We start from the raw sequence: 6579 nt of genomic DNA on the forward strand, positions 1-6579 counted from the left end.
CCAAGGTCTGTTCTTATTTTGAACAGAGTATAGTTAATTTAAATGAAGTTATCATTCAAGCTAAACTAAGAAAATGGAACATAAAAAGAAGATTTGTTTAAGTGGTTAGACATATAAATTGTATTTCCAAGTGTAAAATAGGTATTAAGAGAATTTATAAATACACAAAATAAGTAGAATTATTTAGGGTGAAATTAGGGCAAACCCTTTTTATTCTTTACCTATATGCCTTCAATCAAAATTACCAAAACAATAATGAGCATTGAATAAATTAAATGCATGAATTAAATAGCAAATAGGACCACAAAAAAAAAAGTATAAATAACATGAATAATCAAACAAAAACACTTTATTAATAAAACACAACATACCAACATCAATGCTTGATTAAAAAAATACATACATAATAATATGGTATACTAGAGAGCGTACATCCACACACTCCCAACATGTCTCAGCTCATTTGCTTTATTGACTTACTAAAATTAATGCTTAAATTACTTATCTTATAATCTCCTATGTAGCAGTTGAAATCATAAGCGTTCTCAGACTTTTGGTCTGGGGGCGCTCATTAAAAATTAGGGCACACAAGAATTTTAAAAGCCATTAAGGCAATTAGTGTGGGCAATTTTATTACAATTTTAACAATTCTTACAGTAAAAATTGATCAAAAACTCTATTTAAATAATAAGAAGTGTATAAACTAAGTCTAGATATACTAAGTAATGTAGAAAACAATACAAAAAAGAAATTCTACAGATTCTATAGAAAAACAAGGTTTCAGATAATTGATAACTTTCATTAACTTTACGCATTACCCTTTTAATATTTTAACTCCACACCATTTTAAACAAAATGGGCCCAGGGACCTCCTTAACACTAAAAAAAAAAAATTAAATAAAACATCACAAAAACAGCCTATAGTTAGGAAGTAGGGTCCCTGGAATCCCCCTTTCTATCATGCCGTCTAGTCCTTTATACTTGTACCCCCCCCCCCCCTATTAACTATTGTATACTATTTATTACAGATTATATCTTGTTCGTTCTAGTAAAAAAGAAAAAAAAGTACTTAAAAAATACCTTAGGGATTAGGGAAATGTATGTTTTTTAATAAATATTATTTTATTAGTGAAACGATGAACTAACTGCATATGTGTTCTTAAATTATCCGGACGCTTAGACTTTTTATCGCAGAAAAGACACTGAAATTGTGGTGCTTTATTGCATTCATATTTTAAATGTTTGTTTAGACAGGGTATATTTTTATAACTTCTGCCGCAATTTTGAGGGCATACAATTAATTCTTGAATACTGTTGACCAATGATTCACTACCTAGTATACGCATTTCTGTGAAAAAAAAAAATGTTAATTAATTAATGTTAAACAAGTAATTAAACTAGCTATTATGTTAGAAGCACACATATTTACACAAAAATGCATTATAACTTACAGTTATTTATAACTAAGATAATTTGAAGGTAAAGATTATTAGGTTCATTTAGTTTTCTACAGATATTTTTTGTTTGCAACAAGCAACTAAATCCCAAAATATTTCATAGCATTTTATTTAAAAAAATATTAATTCTGTATAATAATAATAGGATAAATTTTATTTTATGGCAAAACAATAATTTAAATATATAATAGATATTCAATAATTAATAGTTATAAATTAACAATGTGTATTAATACTGTTATTTACATAACACAGTTATGTATTCTAATCATATGTATCTTGTGATTGATACGTTGCTTGAAAGGCTTACGACAAATAACGCATTCAAATTTAGGATTCACTCCGCATTCATACTTCAAGTGTCTAGCCACACTGCCTTTGTGCTTATACTTACGACCACATCTGTTAGGGCAATGAATATCTTCTTCACCGTCCACCGAATGAGTACCTATAATAGTATAACAAACAAAAACCCATGTCTATCAACTATAATTTTACACTGATAGCAACAAGCAATAATAAAGCTCCCGTAAATGCAAAGAAATAAAAATAAAGCTCTGTTATAAAGTAGTTTAGATATACTATTTCTTTGGAACTAAGCATTAATTATTTATTTACACATTTTGAATATAGTTAAAATGTTCTTCAAATTTAAATTACAGCTATCTCTCAATATTTAAATATGTTTAAAAAATAAAGTAGATCATTTTTTTTTCAATTATATACTGATAATAATTAGATAATGTGTATATTTATACAAAATAAATAATAATTATTAATCATACTAACATATTAATATTACAACTAGAATATGAAATTAATAAAAAATTGTTAGGATAACATAATTAAAGAACTTGAGTATAATTTTAATTCTGGTTGAGTTACATACCATTTAAAAAATTTCATATCAAATAATGCAAACTTTTCCAATGATCACTGCCAATTTCCACAATAAATTCATTAACATCATATAATGTATATATTTAATAATAAAAAAAACATTAAAATTAAAAATTAAATTATGTTTTTACTGCAAATACTGTTCATCTTTGTGCCAAAGTAAATTGGTTCATCTAGAAGTAAAACAAATGTAACAATTAATATAATTAATAGAGTAAGTACCTTATAACTTTATACTATTTATAAAATTGACATGAGATAATATCTTTTATTCTTTAAATGCTTAGATTAGGTACTTAAAATTGTTTCTTCTTTGTACTTTCACGATTGATACTTCATTATAATTTGCTGAAAATTTAAAAAAAAACTAATTTTACAATACTTTTATTGTACATAATTGCCTAGTATTTTTGATAAATAAATAATATTGACTATAGAATTTATGGTCAATGGTGTGAGATAATCTTTTGAAATTGTGTTATGATCATGTTCAATAAATAATATTTATTTTTAAATTTTAAATTATTTGCTTTGTTAATCAAAGAGCAATATAGGTAATTACATTGTTAGTAAGACAAAAAATAATTTAAATAGTATATTCAATTTTATATTATTGAGGTAAAATATATAGACATTTTTATTTCATACGTTTATAAATAAAAGTAAAATATATAAAATTCATTAATAAGATAATCTCATCTTCTCATTGTTATATTATGACATATAAATGTAAATTTGTACTTCCATAGAATGTATACTTAACACCTAAATTATTTATACATATCAAAAGGATAATAATATAGCATTTTATATTTTTATTACTAGCATAATATTATGAATCACAAGTTTTAGATACTTTTTATACATAAAATACTTTTTTATTTTTGTCTTTAAGGATATGTAATTAATATAATATTACAATAAACACAAAGTTAATAATAATCTGAGCACTAAAAATATCACATATAAAAATTGTGTATTTATTTTTCCTTTTACACACAATAAAAAAATTAACATAACAAATATTATATAAAAAAATTGTATATTAAGCGATTTTGAGACAAATTGAATAATTGTAAAATACTTATACTTTTAGTCATTGACGTTTTACAATGATACAAACTGCAACAATCTTATAGTTATGATTACATTATTACTAAAACAATTATTTTTAACAATAACAATATCATAGACAATGAATCATGTTAACATTAAACTGTTGTTTAGATTATTTCTATAACTATTACTGCATTCTTTGGGTTTGTTACACTAAAAAATAATATGACAATAAATAAAAAAATACAAACATTATTACATGATATCTAATACTATAGAAACAAATTAATAATTTTAAACACAAACCAGTTAAAACAATGATCTTAATAAGTACACAAAATATATTTAACTAAAATAAAACAAAATTCATAAGTGATTTTTCATTAAATCATACACAGTTTAAAATTATAATTATAATACAATTTGAAATATAAATATTATTATGTCATAAAAAAAATGTTCTATTGATATAAATTTGAATTATTTATTCTATTCTATAAATGATACATTTTTTATCTAAGTTCTAATGGTTTTTAGAATACATTATATTCTGAAAATACAATAACAACTGTTTCTTATGATTAATATTATTTATTAATTAGTTTGATTTTTTTTTTTGTATGATGATTGAAAAGTAAAATGATTTTGATGATACCTAATAAATAGTATTTTTACTTATAATCATGGTCTATACAGATAATATTTTGTAGTGTTAAAAGCAATACAATACACATATGTTTTGATCAATAAATAAGTTAATACAATACAACTAAAACTTTGACGATATAATATTGTATGCATGAGATTGGACATTTCAATTTATTAACTAGTGACGAATTTGAAACACTTTATTTAATTTTTAGTCATAATTCTAGACTATAAGGAATCAGCCTTCGAGTTATGACATACAACTATTTCAATGTGTAAAATTAATAAAATAGTAATTGACATAAATAATTCTATAAACTATTTAACCGAAATTGCTAGAGTCGATATGTTTACTATAAAAATAATTACATACTTTACATAACTATTAACTTTTGAGTGTCATATATTTTTTCACATTTTATACAAAATTAAACAAATATAAGAAAATGAGATCCTTTTGAACTTGAACTATATTATAATACAGAAAAACCTGGATTTGTCCATAACCAATTTTAAAAATGTAATAATACTTATAACAAATGATACATACAATTGTTTTGTTCAAGAATGTTATACTTCTATATCTAAAATGTTATCCTTAAATCGTCAATTCACCAATTTATTTACACTACTTAAGTCGTTTAAAACTTTTATCAATTCCGTGTATTGACATTAAATGCATCTTAAATGTTTCTGGTTGCTTATAAGTTTTACCACATATGAGGCACTTGAATTGCGGCTCAATACCACATTCATACTTCAAATGTCGTACCAAACCTTTTTTGTATTTGTATTTTCGAGAACATTGTCTTGGACAGTAAAACATTCCATCACTATATCGTTGTACTGAAATTCCTGAAACATGTGAATGACCCACAAGCATAAAATAAAATTGCTGTTAGAATGTGCATTAAGTTCATGCAAACGTTCGGCAAAACTATAAGCTGAGACTTATGAAGTAGTGGGAAAGCAAACTGACTATAGAACATAATTATTAAATACACTATAAAATATGCATTATTTTTAGTTATATATTTATTTTTGTCAATTAATAACAAATATAATAGGGATTAAAAATATAAACATACACAATATACTTATAATAATATTTGAACTTTATTTGTGTAATGTAAAACTATTCATAATTAGTTATTTCATTGAAAGTTCTTGATAATTTATATTAATACAAATTGAAATAACTTTTTTTTGAACTTTATAATATTATTATAATTATAATAATAAATTATTACATTTACTAAAATAAATTTAATTTTTATACACTTCCAACATTTCTTAAGTACATTATTTAAAAGTTATACAATGTAAGATATAGGTATCATATAAGTAACGTTAAAAATTAAACAAAAAAAATAACGTTCAATTTAATTAGATTTGCATACATTTGCATGACTATTAAGGTGATATAATATATATAGTGTACCACAGAAATAAAACTATTTCAAGTAGGTACCTATTGATAAAAAAATATATATATCATGAACCCAAAAGTATAAATGTTGAATGATTTTTAAACAAACCAGTGTTAATACCATATTTATTATTAATCAATCATACCAAATCAAAAATATAATTTTTTTTTTTTTTTTTATTTAAATAAAATTTATTTACAATCTATATTTAATATAATACAATAAGTAAATTTGAGTAATAGAATTTTTGACATGAGTTCACATGATAAGAGAAAAATATCCATTGATATTACTCTTCAGAAAAATATAATTTAATTATTAAATTATGGTAATTTTGATTTTTTTAAGTTCTTTAATGATCTTATGGTTGATATATCCATAAAACCACATTTCAAAAGTCTCCTATGTAACCGCTATAATGCTATATAATGTAATAAAATTAAATACAATAATAGCTTCATTTAATAATAATTTACTATCTATAAACCAAAAATATAAATTAACTTACCTATATTTTCTTCTATCAGCATTATAAATAAAATAAAAAAGATATAATATCTTTTGTTTTTGTATAATATCTTGGTTTTACTATTTATTTTTTAAAAATATTTGAAGTTCTGCATAACGTTTTTATGTATTAAAAATAAAAAGTAAAAAAACTGATAATATTATAATAGTAAAAAATTCTGTATAAGTTTAATCTATATAAGATATACTTAACACATAATATCATATATTCGACCCAACGATAAATATTTTAGGTTAGATATATAACTATATCATTATATTATATAATGAATTATAAAATTATCATAGCAACATCTAATTGCCATAACACATCTTTAATATCTTATCTACTAGTTAACTCATGTGTGAAGAACAATTTTTTTCAAAACTCAAAGTGCATTAAAAACACAAAATTTAAAAATAAATATTGCACAAGTAATAAACAATAAATATTATATTCATGGTTAAATAAATAATAAGAAAAAAATATTTCCTTGTCTCTCACCTTACCTTTAACTCCAAACTTGAGGATGTTGACAAATTAAATGAAGATCTGAAATAATTAATTTATCTACTATACA

The 6579-nt window shown here is 22.5% G+C and overlaps 1 long non-coding RNA gene across 1 annotated transcript; it reads right to left on the bottom strand.

Moving 5' to 3' along the window:
* Window positions 1-331: 331 nt before the first annotated feature.
* LOC100571183 lies at window positions 332-3837 on the bottom strand. The gene is made up of 3 exons (XR_003839410.1): window positions 3448-3837; window positions 2347-2705; window positions 332-1905 (listed from the first exon to the last, which is right to left on the bottom strand). It is a non-coding gene; the product is annotated as an uncharacterized LOC100571183 (long non-coding RNA).
* Between the last annotated feature and the right edge of the window lie 2742 nt (window positions 3838-6579).

This window comes from Acyrthosiphon pisum, chromosome A2, assembly GCF_005508785.2.
Source record: "Acyrthosiphon pisum isolate AL4f chromosome A2, pea_aphid_22Mar2018_4r6ur, whole genome shotgun sequence".
NCBI classification, from domain to species: domain Eukaryota; kingdom Metazoa; phylum Arthropoda; class Insecta; order Hemiptera; family Aphididae; genus Acyrthosiphon; species Acyrthosiphon pisum.